The following is a 20,930-nucleotide window of genomic DNA, read 5'->3' as shown; positions in this document are numbered from 1 at the left end:
TGCCAGTAGCTAGCAATAAGTTGCTTTTTCAGCTTAACTACATCCTTCCTTTCACTCATCTTTAACTGCAAGAGAAGAGCACAACAGTGGCTGGGAGGTGGTGGTATTATTTCATTCTGTAGCAAATCTCCCACGGAGAAGAGTTCAATTGCTATGCTCTCAGACAGAGATTACAAAGTCTGTTAAGATTTTAATTCTCCCAGGGGATACGCTGTTTCATACTATGTTTTTTGTATAAGGCCAAGAAAGAAGAGGGCTTGATCTTAGGCATCCAGGCATTTCTGTAAGATTAAAAACAAAATCTAAGAACCTCACTTTCTCCCCTGGCTCATTTCCATTCAGAGGTTGCTGCTATTGTAGAAGTTTCTGGAATAAGCAATAGATGCAACCTATGCTCACTGAGGGTGGCGAAATTGGCTTTATTGACAGCCAGTCAGAAAAGGCATCTAAACAATGCAAATGAAAGAGCCACACCACCCTATGCTGTTTACTGGACCAGATGCTGTTTCCATGTAAGAGCAATGAGGCCAGCAAGCCCAGACCAGTGCCACATCCCTCCACCTTCTCCACTAAGGAGGAGAGGACAATACTGTCATAATCTAACTGGGGAAATACCTGCCATACCACTAATCCTTTGTATCTGATATTCCCTGTGTATTATACATATAATGTATAGATTATATATCTTATAAAGATCACTTACATTTGTAACACAATGTTAATCACAATTTCCAGCCCTAGGAGCTAAATAAAACAATGTTATCTACCATACAGTATAATATATATATATATATATACACAATAAGCTTGAAAAGTCTTCTCCTCCTCCCCAGAGATGCCTTTCAGTCTTTCTTGAAAAGAAATATTTTCTGCCTTCAGTTCTTGTGTTTGGTCTGTAGCCAGAGCAAAATATTTTGGGAAAGTGTGAGGCCACTTGGACAAGACATCCCTGGGAAACTGGACTAAAAAAAAGGAGGTGTTGTCACTTGTCACTTCAGAAAAAAATTGCTTTCCCTCTCACTTATCGTACATACAGGCATGTCTTCAAAATCTGAGTTGGCAGATAAACCCTAATAATGACCTTTTGTATTATCTAAGAATTACAGGATTTGTTTTCGTAAGAGGAGGCACAACTTTTGAAGACAACTGTCAAACAATCCAGACTATATCTTATCCATCACAAACAGCTTTGCACCTACCACGTCACTCCTGTATGTATAGTTGGATAGTAGCATTATGGATCTGTTCATGTACAGGAGGTTTACTGCACACAGAAGCAGCCTGCATGCAAAGACACCCAGCTATCAAGAGAGAAGTTGCCCAGAGAAACAGATCCCTTCCACATCAATCGCTATATTACAATTCTGTACGACAAGAAGGAAGTTCCACAATCTGACCAAGCCACTTTTAAGTCATTCACATGACCCTGAAAAGCACTTGTGGTTCCCTGGACAGAATGCACAGGTATTGCAGCACATCACTGCTCTGGCACACAAAGCACGGAGCCCCAGTTACAGTCACATACAACAAAATTCAAATTTATCTTATTAAAGGCAACAGCTTTCAAGAGTCATCTAAGGGTGCCATTCCGTCCTCTCTAGTGTTTTATAAACATCACCTGGAAATCCTTCCTTTGTAGGCTTTTAGACCAACACAAGAGTAAAAATTCTCCTATTTCTTGACTAAAAGAAAGAGTGACTAGCAAGCCTTTCTGCAAGAACAGTAATCCCAAGGCTTCCTTTTGGTGATACTTCTGGCATTCAGACACAAAAATATTTTTGTATTTTTTTCCTCCGGCCACTTGTACTGGGGCTAGGAAAATGACCCTATCACACAGAGAGGAATCAGTCTTGGAGAACTATACATAAGAGCAACATTGTGTTCCATCTCATAATGTGGAAGCTGAAAAGAACTTATAGGGCAGGCAAGGAAACTGAAGGCACAAAACAGATACAGGCATATGAATGTCTTATTCTTTGTAGCCTTTGTCTTATACATGGCAAACAGATAAAGACCATTTCCAATTTCCTGGAAGTGGTTCTTTAGTTAGAGGCCTATGTTTCCTACAGCAAAGGTACTCATAGGTGCCAAACTGACAAAGCCAACACAAATGGGAAATAAGGACAGGGAACAGCTGCCCCACTATCCCCAGTCCCACAGCAACTGGGACATGTGGTTCTGCCCAAAGCAAGGACAAGCAAGAAGGAAGGGTACACTCAAAAGCCTACAGCACTGTTTATTTGGTAACTGTGCCACAATATTACATCAGTCTCCCTTACTAACAATATTATTTTGCTCCTGAATATCATTCCCTTACATGATCAATTCTGTGGTTCAGACTCAACAACAAGCATCCATATCTAGGTGTAACTGTGCTACAGCTGTGAAAGGAACTCCACAAATGCCCAAAACAGACAGAAGACCATGTGGCTTTGACTCTCACAAATACTCATTGACTTAACAGTGCTCACAGCAATATTTTTCCTTACAGTAAGCATTCCTTAAACACATTTTTAAGGCTCTTGCCAAAGCTTTTCTTACACTATGCGCTCACATGTGTGTATTTTTATGTATACTTATTTTTACAGTAAATTTATCAACACAGTCCTCCTTCTGCCTGCTGGTCAGGAATGCCAGTCCTGCACTGAATTTCTTAGTCTACAAGCCCTTTCAGTAACATACAAGTTTAAATTTGTAGAAATTAATCAACTCAGTGTTTGCTTTGTCAGCTGGTACCCTACTGTAATACAACAGGAAGTACAACAGTGACAGCAGAGCAGCAAGACCTCAGACTGCAGCAAAGCAGGATTTGCTCAGACACAACAGCCATAAGCACAAAAATATGGCAAAAAAAACCACCTTCAGAGGGCCTCAGGTACACAGAGAACCCCAAAGAGAGACCCTTGCCTCCACTGCCATCCTTTAAATGAGGTCTGGTCAATCAGGTACACTGCATGCACCTGAGCTCCCCTGAGTTGGCCCTCTCTTCCTACCAGGTGTTTAATCATTGCTTCAAGCCATGACCCAGCACTTCCACTACACTCCACCACTTCACAGCATGAACCACTGACTAAACAAGGTAAGCCCTTTCTAAGACAGTGATCCAGTACACCACAACACTGTACATTGTAGCAGGCAAAACATACAACTGACAATACATGAGACAACTGATTGATGATGGTTGAAGTCTACACTCCTTCATAGTCTAATACTCAATGGTTCTCCTGGCTGGCTAGCCAAGTGTAACACAATAGGAAGCGCAGCAATGACAGCAGAACAGCAAGATCACAGGCTGAAGCAAATGAGGATTTGCTAAAATGCAACAGCCATAGGCACAGAAATAAGGAAAAGAGGCTACTTACCTTCAGGAAACCTCAGGCCCATAGGAATCTCCAGAAAGATACCCTTGTCTCCACTGCCAACACATACGTGAGATCTAGGAAGGAGTGAATCCTTCTTCCTCCACCCCTTCCAGTCAATCAGGTGCAAGCAGTGCACCTGAGCTCAGATGGGTTGGTCCTGCCTTCCTACCAGGTGGTCAATCACTGGTTGAAGCTGTGACTTAGCATTTCCACTACCCCTACCTTAAGTCAGGCCTCGTTACACATTGCTGTGTATAAGCAGGAACTTTGGGTTGAAGTCAGAATAGATGACACAGGCCATTTCACAAGGTGGGTAGTTGTGGATACTAGTAGGCACTTTGCCTTTTGGTTTGCAGACTAAGAGGCTTCACCTAAACAGCAGTGCACAGTGAATGAGGCCCATAGTAAAAAGATAGCTGAGGGTGGGTATAATAGAGATCTATAAAATCAGAACCATCACAAGAAAATTGTCTGCTCTGCATTGTCTCTCCTACAACAGAAGTATGAGGCATAGTTGTTCAAATCCAAATGCTTTAGGTGGCTCTGATAGTAAGCATGAAAAGTTAAAAGCACTTAGAAAAAACAAAATCTGTTTCAGAAGTATGTATGATGTGCTAGAAGCTCGCTGGGGTAAACTGAGCTCTGCGAGTCTTAACGTTACAAATGCCTTCTTAGAGCTTTAATTTTTACTTAGGCAAATAAGTGGGACCCCAAGCAACAGGTAGCACTGCAGGATTAGGTTGTACTCCATGGTCATCCAAACAATTGCTCAAACACAATGTGAAAGAACAATAGAACAAACATTTGAACATTCACATCAGCCCATGGGGAGAGACCATTCATAAAATACTTGAAAGTGGCTTGTGTCATAATGAGACTTTATTTTGTATTCTCAGATATATTTATATGGCCAGACATCTTCACAGCTTACATGAGAGAGAAAGTGAGAGCAAAAATGATAGAGGGAAGGAGAGACTGAGGTAAAACAAATGGATGGATGCACCATTGGAATCACCAACATTTCTCCCTGTATTTCTTCTGTTCTCTCTTAACAACAGATTCTGCTTCCATTCTTCTGTGTTGCCATACTTCCCAGCTTCTTATCCTTTTATTTTGAGTGAACCTTTCTTCCAGCCTGTGAAGAACTGTTTCTATTAAAGACATAAACTGCCCTTATAGATTTTTATGTAAATTGGTGACATTCAGTTATGAACATTGCATGTTCATTGATAAGCTAGATTTGTTCTTTCCCATTACTAGTCCTAACAAGCCTACAGCATGCACTATTCTACTGAACTGCTAAGAGATGTCTACAAGCAATCAAACACACACACAGTAACTGTAGCTGCAGCAGCTTATCATTTACAAAATGACCAAGTACTGGGTGTATTTCAGAGACAAATGCAGCAACTTTTGTTTTTATTTTTTAATTGCTTACTATCTTCTGATATTGATGCTGAATTCCCACTTTACACTTGGATTCTTCACAATCCTGAGTGTCATGTGTGATGGCCCTAGCTTCACAGTATTCCCTTTATCTACTGAAAGTCATCACACTACTTATAAAGACACGGGACTCATACGCTAAGCAGGTTTTCTTCTCTAATTAAAAGCAGCAGTATAACATCATTAGAATTAAACTGATTACCTAGAACTCTAGAAATGTTCTGCAGATACTGACTGGATTTTGGAAGGGGAGGGTGGGTTATGTCTATTGAAGATGTTCCAGGGAGAGGAAGGAGGCTGACAAGTTGGAAAGGGTTACTTTAAAATCACACCAATATTTTGTTTGTTTCCCGGTTATGTGGGACTGAGCTGACACTGAAAGATCATGTTAATGGTTTTGAAATACGTTAAGATATAATTTGGGAAAGATTGTACATTTTTCTTTTTCCAAGCAACACTCATTAAAGCTCTTTATTAACAACTCCATGAACAAGGAGTGAGAAATATGTAGACACGGAGACTGGAAACATCAGCACAAAATAACCATTTATGTTTAAAAAAGATTAATGTGAGCTTGTACTAGTAGAGGAAATAATCTGAAACATAAGGATTGAGTATAGGGGGAAACCTGGAATCAGTAATTCTGAATGATTCAGAAGTGAAAATAAATACTGAATGATTCAGAAGTGAAAATAAATATTGAATGCGGCTGGACAGCATATAGGAATAACTTAGCCTGCTTAAGGTCAGAATCAATCACTGAACAGACTTCAAGCATTCAGAATTATTCAAAATCACTGCAAAGACTTCGAACATTCCAAATTATTTAACTCTTTTTTACGTGACCATGCTCCACTTCATGGACTTCATGCACGCCATTATTTTATTTTTTTTTCAGTGAAAAAGGTCTTCAAGTACTTGCTATTCAGAGCATGTGATCCATCATTTCAAGTGCTTGATAGTGATTCACACACTGTCTGGATAACTCCCAGTGCAACACAGAAGTCTTTAAAGTTGGCTGCACAAATGTTCCAATGTAAATAAGCAGACTAGTTGAGATCCTTCTTCAAATAATAATAATTTTAAAAAAAAAAAAAAAAAAGATAGCAAACTTTCCTATTTGTTGCTCCAAATTTTGATTTTATTTGTTTGCCTCTTCCTCTCTGCAATGCCCTTTCACATGCTTGTGATGATAGTTAATGTTCCCTCTATATATTTTCTTTCAACCAAGAAGTCCACACTCTCCTTCTTCCTTGGAAGTCAAAAGCCACAGGGCTCTGATCATTCTTCTTGCTGTGTTCTGAATCCTCTGCAATTAATCTGAATCTTTCTAGAAGTGAGATGTCTGAAGCTGGACTTCTCAGCACTGGGCAAAGTATGAATATCTGCATGTGTAAAAGATGCAGAAATTCAGATGCTCTCTACAACACCCTGGAAGGAGGTTGTAGTAAGGTGGGTGTTAGCCTCTTCTCTCAGGTAATTAGCGATAGGATGAGAGGTGATGGTCTTAGCTGAGCCAGAGAAGTTTCAGGCTGGATATGAGGAGATTTCTTCTCAGAAAGAGTCACGAGGTATTTGAACAGGCTGCCCAGGGAGGTTCCTGGAGGTTTTCAAGAAACACGTAGATGTTTCACTGAGGGACATGGCTAGTGGGCATGATGGTGATGGGCTGACTGCTGGACTAGGTGATCTTAGTGGTCTTTTCTAGCCTTAATGATTCTATGATTCTACATTCCACCTATAGTGGTGTGCTTCCCCAGCCCCTCCTGTCTACTTCCCTCAATTTCTTCCTTTAGACTGGCCTAACACAGAAAGCCTTGCACAGGAAGACAATGATAAGCAACAGTACTGGTAACAACCACAGATCTGTCTCAAACTAGGGGAGGCTAAAAGAACTGAAAGCAGACGTTGGTTCAACAGTTGAGGACCAACTGAGTATGTACCTAAAGAAACAACTTATGACTATGTGCCAAAGGTCTTAGCCCATAAACAGCGAGCAGCCGAAGAGCCCCCTAAGCTCTTTTGCATGGCTGCAGGCTGCCTGACAGAGTCTCCCATTGAGCAGGGATGCCTCTTGAGATAATGCCTGTGCAGAGTTCACTTTGACATCAAGATGTCTTGCTAACACAGATTCTCTGTAAGTAACTAATAGTTGTTTTAGGCTTTCTTGGCTTTGTAAGATCATATCCTAGACTGACTGAAAGGTGTTGTTTTTTTTTTAGCTTCACTAAGATTATATCTTAGATTGATTGTGTATATATTATCCCTTCAGCATAAACTGTTGACCAAGCCTGGGACCATGTCTGGGACCCAGTCACACCTAGGCTCCTTACCTCTGCTGTTCTAGTTTAGAAAGCAGGGGTATCCATTCTAAATGATGTGTCCCAACAGAAGAGTCTCCTATATGTGTGGGTTTTCCCTACCCACTATGCAGTAATTAATCAAGTGTATCCTACCTTCTTGAATCTTGTTATGTCACCGCTTTATTTACAATTAAGCTCAGTTAAATTACTACATTGCTTCCAAATTATATCAATAAATATTTTCTGGCTTCTCTCCTGCAAGTGCAGTGTAATGTAGTTGTTTCCATCTATGACACCATCTATGGAATACCAGGATCTCTAACATTGATAAAGGGGGATGTAGATTACCAGGAATGATGTGCCATCTCTTTCATAACTCACTATGAAGTCATTCCCCATCAATCCTGTATAGGACAGCTACATATGTCAGTGCATACTTTTAAATACGCACACCGCCTTTAAATAATTATACGTAAATGGTACTCAAAAACTCATATTCTTACATAAAAAGTCATAGATTCCTTCTTCATACATAATATAATTCATTTTCAGGTGTCTTTAGGAAAGGGGAAGATGTTATGCCATGAAATGTTATTTGGGGTACTGTAGAAGTCTGGTATTTTTGTTCAGTGAATATCCTTGATCTTACTTCTAAAGCCAGTATGGGTAGTGCAGGTATTTTAAAATGGCACTTTTAAATATAACTGCTCTCCTATTTTACTTCCAAATCAACCATTGATCATGACTGGCCTCTGATTCTTCTGCATTAAAAATGGATGAAAAAATAAGAGTAAGGAAAAAAAAAATCAACTAATATGAAAATGTTCTTAATGAAAAGTTCTGTAGAAAACCAGCTGAAGATTCCAAATCAATAAGTACATGAGACAATGTCCTTGTCATCCAAAACCACACATCATAAAAGCCTGAGAAAAGCTGTAGCCACAGTATTTCCTCTGTCACCAGAAAGGTATAGAATCCTGTGAGAAAGGCTATTAATCTGTTCTCATTGTTCCTGAATCAGATGGTATATGCAAGTATCTCTGTCTGTAGTGAGCTATCCAAACCAGAGACTGGACAAGAACATACACCCGGAATTTCTCTGGAATGGATAGATAGGATTTATCAGGTACCGTGCGATAAGCAATGGCACGTACATACAAATACAGGATAACAAGTTGGTCAGCATTTTACACCAAAGTCCTCTACCCTGAACAGAACACTATTCAGGTACCTCTGTCTGCTGCATGTCAAGTACGTGCAGGTATGATTTGCCAAACAGCAGCTGACTTGCAGAACAGCCAACTTTTCTGCACAGTCAGTGGTGTATGTCTGATACCTCGTTTCTAATCATCTTTGGGGAAAAATTCTTCTATAAGTGGGACTGAGAAGCCCAAAGGAGCTACATGCAGCTGATTCCATTCTTATATTTTTTTTTAAATGCTTCCTTAGTTGGCATAAACTTCATCTGAGTTCTGTGAGACAAAACGCTTTTGGCTTTGTGCTTATTCAAATGTTAACAGTAACACATAAACATGAAACTGTTTGAGAAAAAGTAATGCTTGGACACTCCATCCAGTCCAACACAAATAGAAACAAATGTTTTAAGATACGAAGTGCCTGTGCATCTGGATTGAGCAGAAAGGCTTTCACAGAACATGCTACGCCTAGAGAACCTTCAGTATTTCAGCCTGCCTTTTCTTGGTGCAGCTGGGTGAGTGACAGATCCTAGCTAGCAGAGTTGCTGTCCTTGTCTAAAATAAGTCTGAACTGAGCACTCACAGAAATAAAACAATGTCAACCTCTCTATAAATTAAAAAATTTATAACGCTGAGCTCTGGCTTGGAAAGTGGTAGTTGAAGTAGTTTGATAAACAGTCTAAAAGTATTCTGGTACAAGAACGCTGCACTGTTAGCTCAGTGACTCACAGCAGAGGTCTATGAATCTCCCACAGGAGAATGTAGTGTCTGTACTAGCAGTACCACTCACCTACTTACAGAATAGAGGAGGCACATTCCTGCTACAAAGCTGTGACAGTTCTGGATGCTTCATCTCTCTGACAGTACTACAACCAGTCTGCACTAGGAGAAGAATTCTCTAATTAATCACATACAGTATGTTTCTCTTTCACTACAGAATCACAGAATCACAGAATGACCTGGGTTGGAAGGGACCTCAAGGATCATGTAGTTCCAACCCCCTGCCTGGCAGGGCCACCAAACATACACATTTACTAGATCAGGTTGCCCAGGGCCCCGTCCAACCTGGCCTTGAACACCTCCAAGGACGGGGCATCCACAACCTCCCTGGGCAGCCTGTTCCAGGGCCTAACCACTCTCCTAGTGAAGAACTTCCCCCTAACATCCAACCTAAATCTTCCCTCTTTTAACTTAAAACCATTTCCCCTTGTCCTGCTAAACTGTTCCACACAATGTCTAGGCCAAAGGGAGATCAGAGAAGAGGAAAGCCCTTTCTGCAGGTTGTTGTGTTGCCACTGAAGTCTACCCAGCAGGTGCACACAAATAAAAACCAAGTTTACTACCATCATCATAAAAGCAAAAGGCCCTTTTTGAGTAGGTGGTGAGCTTACTCTCTCGTCACTCTTTCATCTAGTATAACTCACAGCATTACAGTGCATTAGCAAAAGGCTGTTAAAGCTTAGAATGGATTTAAATTTTAAAAAAGCCAACATTTATCTAACTCCTCCAGTTTCAGTAGGAGCAGATGAACACACCAAGAATGAACCCATGATGTGCAAGGAGACAAGTTAAACCAAGGAGATTATTTTAAACTCTAAGGAGCTGTCTAACAGAATTTCTACAGTTAGGAAAATGCCTTTGACTGTCCAGAATATAATACATAGAAAAGATCATTTTCTACACACTCCTTCCCTTTAGTGTTTTCAATACTGAAAAGAGCTTTTTCCTGATGAAACATAAACCAAAAAAAAAAAAAAGAGCAGAAGTGCCAACTACCAATTGGGAATGCATGCAAAAAGTGCCAATGTGTCATGAAGCACTCATTCTATATTCCTTTCCACCTCCTGAGGAACATGCTGGTAAGCAATGTTTTACTCAGTGATACGCTGATACTTTGAAAAAAAATAATTAGGATTATTGAAATTTACTTGAGTTTGGTATTTTTCCACCAAGAGTGATGGAAAGCTTTTAATTCATACTAGAATTTCTTTCAGTCTAGTTGTTGCCCAGTGGTAATGATTTCAGTGGTTTTCCATGACAAATCTGAACTACAAGCTGAACAGATCACTCAGACGTTGTCTTAATCATCATGTTAGTGTGAACTCAATACTTGCTTGCAGAGTTTATTGCTCTTTTGGATATTCATTGAAGTACTTTGTTGTGGGTTTGTTGTTTTGTAAACTCTTTTGGTTCCTGTGAACAAATTAGCATGGTTTAAGGTCTGCACTAGAAAAGAGTAATGGAAGCACTAAACTAAGAAGCAAAGATCAAAAGATATAAGACTGTCTGCAACTTTATATATAGTAAAAATAATGGAACTGATGAAACACTTGCAAATGGCATCAAGCTGAGTGTCTTTGCTAGACAGTTCACAGACCACACTCCGATCTATTACAGCAAAGCAAGAAACCTGAAAAAGAGACTAAAGGAATGAAAAGCAAATCCACTGAAATCTTATGAGCACCACCAGTCATATCTGTGTACAGCGGTACAACAGCACAACTGAGAGCCGAAGCTGACCTTATTCCTTGACACGGTATTCTGTGCACAAATAATACTGTCTGCTCCAGCACTAAAACATTATGCAATTTGAACAAAGTGTGTGTCATTATTACAATGTGCTTCTGGTGTCCTCTGAAAACCGTCCCTTTCCAGAACAATTAGGGATATTTTAAGTTTCAAAACATTAATCAGTTTTCAAAATTAATTTCAAAAATGACCAAATACACATATTTTCAGGGGGAAAAAAAACACCAAAACTGTTAAGATATTTGGACTCAGGTTCCTATGGTTTAATGGTAATAATACTAGGCAGCTTCACAAAGATAATTTAATCCTGTCTCAGCAGGAAGGTTTGTTTTGTGCAGAGGGAGAAAGAATATATTAATGATATAATCAAGGTAGCAAAAAATGTTTGTCATTTCAAAACTTATGAATTCTATAGGGACAAAGTAAGCGATATCTATGAAATAAGGCTCAAGTTCTGTGTAGTAGAGCTGGAATAGAAAACACCAACATTTAATTCAAATTGTGTTTCAATCCATTGTTAATCTCACTGTCAGTGTAGCAAATATTTCCTCTGATCAGAAACATGTTTTCCCCAGGATGCTATATTTCATTTGAAACAGAGCACAAATTAGCTTCCTAAAATAAAATAAAATAAAAACGCTATATAAACTTTTGGCAAAGAGATTTAAAAGAATATATATTACAGCCAAAATGCATGCCACTTGGCTTCATTAAATAAACTTTCAGGAAACGTATTTAAAAGAAAAATACTCAAAATCTACACACAGAATGCATAATACTGCCACCAAGCACGTTCTGGTGGAACTGAAGAAAAGTCTTATTTAATCCCCAATCATACGCTGAAAGTTAAGACCTTCATTTGCAATGTGTTCTTTTTCAGAAACGTACACACCCACTGTTTAAATACATGGTCACTTTATCAACTTTGATCGTACTCTGGGTCAGTGCCTCAGTTTCTTAAGTGCAGGTGAACTGAAGATCAACTAATCTGAACATTTCCACAGTATCAGGTGAGAAGTCTTAGTATTACTGTCCAATAGCATAGGACCACATATTCGTTTCATTTGGAAAGGAGCTCAAGAGGCCTCTGGTCTAATGCCCTCCCTGAGGCTGGGTCAGCCATGAGGTCAGAACAGGCTGCTCAGGGCTTTGTCCAGTTGGTTCTTGAAAATCTCCAAGGATGGAGGCTGCACAGCCTCACCAAGCAACCTGCTCTGTCTACTGTCTTTCTATCATGCATCACTGCAAAGAGATCTACTCCACCTTCTCAATAAACCTTCCATAGGTACCTGGGGACCATTGTTTCTTATGTTCTCTCCAAGCCAATTGTTGGCCAAGCTGAATAAGCCCTGCTTCTGCAGTCTCTTCTCACAGATCAAGTGCTGTGACCCCTCTGGACTCACTCCAGTTCACTGATATCTTTTTTACATCAGGAGGCTCAATATCAAACATAGTATTCTAAATGTAGTCCAGTGAGCACTGAGTACAAGGGGATGATCACTTCTCTCAAGCTACTGGCTATGCTCCTGCTCCTGTAGCTCAAGGTAGCGCTGGCCTTCTTTGCTGCCAGTGCCCACTGCTGTCTCACATTCAGTTTGCTGTGTATCAAGACTGTCCCATGTTTTCTGCATAAACTCACCCCAACCAGTACGTTTCCAACCCTCATATGTTTAACCTAGCTTATGTTATATCATACACCTTCTGAAAAGTAGACAGTCTAAGCAAACATTGCCAAGACAATAATCATTCTTTTTCTAATAAGCATTTCTTTTTCATTTATCAAAATGATATGATGAGCATGAAAATCAGCTAGTGTCTCCCAATGGAAGCCCCAGAGCTGACCCTCAGACATAGGAAGTCAGTAAATACAGGACATGAACAACACAAACAATGGTAAGCTGGGTGGATTGATCTAATAATAACATTGTTGGTCTGCATTCCCTTATCACTCATGGATTCAATGCTAAACAGGTAAGACACATTCAGAATGATGTCAGTTATGGCTAGAGAGTGTTCTGCATCAACTCTTTCCAGTTTTCTTAATTCTGTCTCAATCAGGTTATGTGATTACGTCTGCCAAGCAGGTGAAAACACTGGTTGAGGTTGGCAGGTGCTGCTTCCATACTCACACTCAGGCCTTGCTGTATGCTTATCTAGAATGCAAGACCCGCACTTAAAAAATGTATCCTGATTTTGCATCCTACATTGGAATGCCATAAAACAGTTTGTAGCCAGATCACCTAAGTGTCCCCACTAGCAAGCTGTAATCAGTCTCATAATCGTAATGTGCTCTAGGGATACTGTTGGCTATACCAATATTCTATGTAGTAACACTTATGCCATAAGAAAGCTGCAAAGGCTGCCTGGGGGAATTCTTTTATAGGATCATTGCCAAGTTTGCTAAATGATAAGAAAATGTCAGGGCACTCCAACCCTTCTTGGAAGAGTTCAGAGTTCCCAAATGAATTTAAATGTATTTCAAGAGACTTTGCACAGAGCTCTGTGTGGAGCCACAACAAAAAGGTCAGCTGAATTATGCCAGATGGTCTTGCTCTCTGAACCACCACAAAGTATTTCTTAGCTGAGCATGCACAGTTCCCAAAAGCATGGTAAAACACTCTTCCCAAGTTTAAGGCACTTTCACAAAGCTGATTCCCAAGGTAGCAGTTCCATTTTGTACAAAAATAATACGCTTATTATAAAATAAAGTGAGTGCATTATATGGATTTTGGATGTGCTAAAAGCATGGGCTACTCCAAGCGATTCTTGGAAATGAATAGTAAACCAATCTGGACATTTTAGAATAAGAATTGAGCAAGAGGACTACACCACTGAAAGTACTCGTGGAAGGATAACTTTGCTTTTAAGAAATAGATAGGGTATAACCATTTTAGACAGGCTGAACGTTTTTCTTGGTCACAGAGACAAGACACGTCCACACTGATGATACTGTCTAGCCTGGAAGTATGCCCTGAAATCTACTTATTCACGTGACAAACTAAATCAAATTTCCAACCGAGCTTTTGGTAAATCTCGTTGGTAGACGAGCAATGCAGTGCAGTGACTAGGTAAATACATGACTATACCTAACATTCTAGTCTTATCAGGTAATCTTCCATATAATTATACCGTGGTAGTGCTTTAACAATCATTAACACAGTCTGATACTTTTCATCTATTTAAATTTAATATTTGTAAAGTGCTTTAACGTTGCCTGAAGGAGAGAACAAAAGAAAAACTTGTTTGTTTCTTCTCTTCTGTAAGTACTAAAAGGTAAGTTTACCCCTCAGTCTGCATACAGCAGGATGTGTAATCATCTGTGCACAGCCAATGGCATATGAGTTCACTTGAGTATTGACTCACTTTTGAAAAGTGGTACTTAGCATCTGAAGATAAGAGTCAGAAGGTTAAATAAAATAATTCTACAGATAATTCTCTACATTTATGTTTTTGTTTCCAAGAAAAAAGTAGGCTGACCTTCAGAAGGTATTGAGCTTAAAATAAGTATCCATTGATTCCAAAGGGGATGTGGAGAAAGGCCAGCAATTTTGAGACAGTAACAGTTAGTCATTAAATAAAGACTTAGGTATATATTTTACTCTCTAATTTCTGAAAATCTTGACCTATATTTCAGTAAGCTCATAACCAACCAGATGTTAGGTGAGTATAATTCCAGTTTATGTGCATTATTTAATCTATCAAAGCATCACAAACTGCCCATGCCCGAACTAATTATTGCATAACCTTATTGCTATCACTTACACCCTTTATAACCCTATTCCTGTTGTCATTACTTAATGTAGCCTTCCTAAAATCATACTGTAATCTCTTCAGAGAGCTCATCTCTTCATAAGAACTATAAAAATCCATTGAGTACTGCAGGAATAATTAACATAATTTTTGTTGGTAATTAGTTGCAAGAACATGGTTGTCCAGTCCAACAGTCACCAGATACTACAGAAACCTTAGCAAAACTTAGCAGCTTAACAAGTCAGTTAATATTCTCAGTCTGCATCATTACGGTTATGCAGCTATTTCTACCACCTAACACTGATATACAAGTGATTTGTAGGTAGACAAAACCAAATGGAATTACATGCAAGCCTGGTCAACTCATTCAGTGCTCCTTGCACAGGATGCTCAGAGAGGCTGTGGATGCCCTGCCCCTGGAGGTGTTCAAAGCCAGGTTGGATGGTGTCCTGGGCAGCCTGGTATTAAATGGGGTTGGTGGCCCTGCCTGCAGAAGGGCATTGGAGCATGGTGATCCTTGAGGTCCCTTCTAACCTTACCCATTCTATGTCTCTTTTTTTCAAAAATGCTTATTATAATCTAGAGAAAAGGAGAAGAAAACTAATAATGTGAATTTCAACCTGCGTCTGTATTAAGAATTAATCTGCATTCCCAGCATAAATGTCCCAGGACTTGATACCTAGTTAGACTGATAATAATATAATAATAATAATATAATCAGATCACAGAAAATGGACACAAGCGTCCACCACTAAGAACAAATTCAGGATGTTGACAGAAGTGTCAGGGTTCTATAAGCATCTCATAACTCTTCAGACAGTGATTACTTTGGCCCTTTAGTGCAAGAAGCGGCATATATTACACTTCAGAGTGTTCAGAGGAGGGCTACGAAGCTGGTGAGGGGTCTGGAGCACAGGCCACAGGCCTTATGAGGAGCGGCTGAGGGAGCTGGGATTGTTCAGCCTGGAGAAGAGGAGGCTCAGGGGAGACCTTATAGCTCTCTATAATTTCCTGAAGGGGGGTTGTAGTGAGCTGGGGGTTGGACTCTTCTCTCATGTAATCAGTGATAGAACTAGAGGGAATGGTTTTAAGCTGCATCAGGGGAGATTCAGGCTGGACATTAGGAAGTATTAATTTTCGGAAAGAGTAGTCAGGCATTGGAATGCGCTGCCCAGGGAGGTGGTGGAGTCACTGACCATGGGAGTGTTCAAGAAATGCTTGGATGTGGTGCTGAGGAATATGATTTAGCCTGGAAGTATTGGTAATGGTTGGACTAGATGATCTTCTAGGTCTTTCCCAACCTTGATAATTCTGTGATTCTGTGATTCTGTGATTCATTCTCCATTGCATTCACTACAGTCTTGCTCTGTAAATTCAGATTGCCATTTGTTTTCCTCCTGGTCTTGCCCAGATTGTAAAGCAGGATGTACCTCTAGCCTCTCCCTTGATTTCATACCACTTTTCTCCTCTCCCTGTTCTAACTTTATGGCTTTCTCCACTCACACATGTTCCAAAATGACACAGACATTACTCACGGATTATGGTAAATAACACCAACAAGAGTCCAAATGTCTCATTCAGATATTAGTGCAAATACAGAATCAGTGTATTCCAGACAGGTACAACTGTTTGTTTTACCTCCTGGAGCCCATATCTGGATGCTGTGCCACCCATTCTCCCATGCCCTAAAAGCAATGAATGAGTTAAAATGAACAATGAATAATTTTATAAAGAAACCACCAGGAATGTGTATTCCTACTGGTTTGTCTTTCTGGCTACATTTGCCTTTTGAGAATACCAGTTGGGAAAATTGTTTAGAACTCAGACACACAGAACAATAAAACCACTAAACTGAACATAAAGTTAGTGTGTAGATGGAACAAGTTACAGCTGCATTAAGGAAAAGCTGGGTAGCAGTGCACGAGAGAAACATAGAAGGGGTTCCAGAGCCGTGATCAAATAGATGCTTTGAATATAAAGCAAGCTGTTTATTCATAGTTATTCCTTTTCAGAAAGAGAAACACAAGCCCTTCTGATAACTACTTTGTGTTACTATCTACGATTGCTACCGAGTTAAAAATCTTTCCAAAAGACTGAGACCTAGTAGCATTATAACTGTAACCAGAATAATGCACCAGAATCACAGAAACAAACACAGTAGAAAATCTTCAGTTAACTAAACTATTTGAAAACAAACCAGTAAATCCAACACTGTTTCTCCTGTGAATGCCATTCAGCATGCTTTTCCCCCCTCCTTCCGTCCCCAAAGAGCAAAATCCTACTGTGCAGTGCCTTCTGAAGGCTGTCTGCCTGCTGTCCTTACTGCCCACCTACCGTAGGGAGCAGCTCCTCCCACCTGCACATAAAAGCCAAGTGCATGCTACCAGCAGCTGATCAGAGCACTTTCTCAGCCCTCCACTGTTTTGAACCAGTGATCTTCTCTCCTTGGATCTTGTGCACTCAAGGTAAGGTTACTGCTGCTTCAGGTTTCTGTTCTAACCAGCTATCGTGAGGAAGTCTTAATGTGAACGAACTCTAGCACTGCCTTACTGGGTGGTGCTGGCAGGGTGCTTTGCTTTTTATTTTTTTTAAGATGCAGTGTCATCTGACAGTTAAGTTAGTAACAATCTGTTGTTGTGGCAATGAAATAAAAACAGACCTTGCTGGGAAACACTGTGTGGCTGAGAAATGGTCTTCTCTCCCTTTCTGATGGCTTTTTGAAGAGATTAGTATCCCCTGGCCACTCCTAACTATGTATTACTTCTCTCAGTAGTCTCAGTCCAGTCGAAGTTATTGGGGGAAAAAAAAAGTACACTTTAGAGCTGCCTTAGGTTTGAAGGAAAAAAAAAAATAGCTTAGTGATAAGTCAAAGTGCTGACTCAAGAAAGGATCTTTTTAGTACTATAACTGTTGTTATATACGAGGCAGGCTGAGACAGTTTTGCGAATGAAGTGCACCTTCACAGGTTTCACTGCCCTTTAAAAAAAACATATCATTGAACTTAGGCTCCCACGGGAGCACAGTAATAAGGCTAATGGAGTTTGCTATATGGTGTCAAATATGCTTAAAGGACATGTTCCACAAGCAAAATTCTGCTTCTTGGAACAGACTTCTTCTGTCTATGAAATCTGTTAATCAATTTGAATTGCATTTTATCAAGGTTGCCCACGTAGGTATTTCTAATGCCACAGGAAGGAGTAGTTAACTGTCTCATGCAGACAGCTGCTGAATAGTTGAAACAGTAAAACATAAGTGCTTTCAAAACCGTGTTTGCCCTCCCCTCTGTTCATGTATCATCCTCTCAGAGATGAATCTATTACTGAGTAGTGTTCTTACGTTGTGTCAGTGCGCTTTTAACAGTCACCTGCTTAAAGAAACTCCATCGCAGAAATAAATCCTCATTGTAGAATGCTTCTACAGTGCTCAGGGATGAGAGAGCATGAACTACTGAATGCAAGCAGTGCATGCTGACTGTAAATAGTTTGTTTATATTATATGTAATTCACTCTGCTGTTCAGGTAGTTTCCTTTTTGAAAGCCAAACATTTCTCTGAAGAAAGAATTATCTCCATGCATATCTGTACTCACAGTAGCTGAAATTTTTAAAGCTACAACTCTGTATAATATCAGCAGAACTCTCCTCAAAAGACCTTTTCCTGCATACTGTAAGAGTTTCTTCTCTTTATTTTACATGTTATTTGTTGTATCTAATGGAGAAAAGAAAACATTGCCTTCAGCTACTTGCCTGGAAGATTACATAAGTAACTTTGCTTTAAAAAAAAAAAAAAAAAGTAACTATTCAAAACAAAGTACAGTGCTTTCTACAGCAGGATTACAGGAAAACTACATTTGCATCCAGGTAATCCATGCAAGTTGCCTATAGAAAACATGAGCAAAATCATTGAATTCTATTCCTATAACAGGTATTCTGTCTTTAAGCAACCAAATTTTATTCCTTAGTTAACACTGGATTTTTATAGTAAACCCCCCTTCCATCTACTAAAAGTGCCCCTCTTGTAAAGCACAGATATGTGATTCTAAGTGCAAAGCATATAGAATTTGCATCTAAAATCTGGCAGTGAAGCCTCCACTTTCATACAGAACTTTAACAGATAAATAAACTCCTATTGGAGCATTTTTTTTTCAATGAAAAAAAAAAATAATTAAAAATGCATTTGCCACAAGAAATGTGTATATAGCAAAATACCTTTTATTAAAGCCTGCTGTGAAATGTGATGTTTTGGCATTTCAAAAATGGATTGCAGGGCATATTAGGAAAACTCCACTGAAAGGAATGTATCTAATTTAGATCAGAATCTCCTCTGAGCAATTTCTCTGTTAGGCTGAATAGATCATTCAGCTGAGCATCATTTGGCAGCAGGGAGTGAAGGGAAACTGTAACCAGCTTATCTCCTGGAGTACTTAGGTATCTAGAAATGCCTTTATTGACTCATGTGCTCATCTGAAACTCCTATTTTAAAATCAAAACGTACTGATAGTAAGATAAAAACATCATCACTTTAAAATAAGCCTATAACCACAATCAGAAGTAAAAGAGAGTCAGTGGGAGAAAAAGGAATTCAGATATATATATTTTTCTTGAGTGATGACCACAATATTGAATTTATTTATTTATTTATTTTCTACTACAGACCATCCAATTGTTCAGAAGGCATTCTCAGCCACTTCTCTTGGTGGTGGCATTTGAGAGTTGTTGTTTTATTCTGGTGTTCCTTTAGGGCACAAATGCCCAGTGAAATTACTAGCATAATTCCTACTGCTGTTACAAATGCTAGGCTAGATGTCTGAAAAAGTTATACCTGTGAAGGCTGAACTACTTAGTCAGTGGCCTGCTGTTTCCACTGGCTCTGAGACATTCTGTTCTACACTGATTTATTTTCACTGCCTCTTTGTGATGCAGAGATATGTTTCCTCTGGCCATTCTGATACTCTGAGGGCTATCCCCAAAAGCACCGTCTTTATTTTATGTTGTACGTAACATCAGAGGTGAATGTTGGTGGTATTGCAGTAGAAATTAAACCTTCCCACCAGCATTCCCTTACATGTTGTCGCTGTGTGACAGATGACAGCAGTGGTACAGTTGGAGAAAATGGCATCTGGCGTGGGGGTGTGGATAAAGCAAAGGTGTATCATTAAATTCTTCCGTGTGGAAATAAAATGGCACCCATTGTCATTAATCGACACTTGCTGAACATTTATGGAGTCCAAACGGTGGATGTGAGGTGATGGTGTGTTTCAGTAGCGGCAACAGTTAGAGTAGATCAACACCTCCACTGGTTCATATAGTTACGAGTGTGTCATGAAAGCTCCTGTTCATCACTAGCAAAAATGCACAACTAATGCTGGCAAATATGTTGAAAAATGATATTTTGTATCTGAGACTTTGCTTTATGAAATAGTGTAAATGTGTTCTTTGTAACTGATGTTGTTTCCATGGAAATAAATAGCGCTGAAAGCGATGCCCATCTATATAAATACATGGACTGTTTGGCTCATGGTCACAGTGGAAATTCATTGCAGAACAGAGTCAGATTTAGCTCTTAAGGGTTCCAGTCCAGTACTTTAATCCCAAGCTTCATTTTGAATTCAGCCTTATAAAGTACACCCCTTTGCAGCTGATCTGTCTTTGCAGACAAAGAACATTTGCAGAACAGCAGGGAGGATTTCAGTGCCACTTCTTAACAGAGGTAATTCAATCCTAACACTTTGGATCTTCCTTTGAAATCATTTGCAACCCCCTTACCAGGATTTGAAAGTCATCCTTGGAGGGGAAATAGATACAGAAACAAATAAATAATCAAATGACCTCCCCTTTCTTATCTTCTATGGTTACCTGAGACTAGCCCACTCTTGTCAGAATGAGCAAGCAGAGGTTCACTGCCATGGACCAGAATAGGCAACAACACCTGACTATAACAGTGCGGTCTTGGTAACACAAGACTGGTCTTGTGAATGTTGCATTATCAATAAATAAATACAATTAACACATGCTTATGCTTGATTTCTGAAGTAAGTGCCCTACTTGCTTCTGGAGGTCTTGTCTATCATTCCTCTACATGGAAAGTTACCACAAAGCTTGCACTGCTCAAGAGGCAACTGGAAAATTAGTTGGGGGTGTGGGGGGAAGATTACTTGACATAGTATTACCTGCAGTAGAAGTAGGACAGTTGTTGTAAGTAAGTGAGAAAACCTGCAACACAGCGTTTTCAGCCCGTTCACTCTATGTCCTGTTATATATCTCAGGGGAGGAAGGATTACGTTTTATTGCTGAGCTTTAAATATATCCCCGTATCTGCCCTTACTCTTTTGGCCTTTCAATTACCC

The 20,930-nt window shown here is 39.6% G+C and overlaps 2 protein-coding genes across 3 annotated transcripts in view; one reads left to right on the top strand and one right to left on the bottom strand.

Moving 5' to 3' along the window:
* The window catches only part of LOC146762537 (uncharacterized), a 168,104-nt gene that overhangs the window by 99,140 nt on the left and 48,034 nt on the right, over positions 1 to 20,930 (bottom strand). The window lies entirely within an intron of this gene.
* COL8A1 (collagen type VIII alpha 1 chain) overlaps positions 16,887 to 20,930 on the top strand; it is an 82,689-nt gene continuing 78,645 nt past the window's right edge. The window contains exon 1 of one of the 2 annotated variants that reach the window (XM_015876563.3): positions 16,887 to 17,051. The gene's annotated coding sequence lies outside the window, so the exon portion shown is untranslated. The remainder of the gene's footprint in view (positions 17,052 to 20,930) is intronic. The other variant, XM_085525377.1, reaches the window with a different exon arrangement.

This window comes from Coturnix japonica, chromosome 1 (assembly GCF_054131305.1).
Source record: "Coturnix japonica strain WE chromosome 1, WE-NBRP24, whole genome shotgun sequence".
Lineage (NCBI taxonomy): Eukaryota > Metazoa > Chordata > Aves > Galliformes > Phasianidae > Coturnix > Coturnix japonica.
Note: the sequence above shows the minus strand (reverse complement) of the source record. Positions and strands in the feature narration are given on the sequence as shown.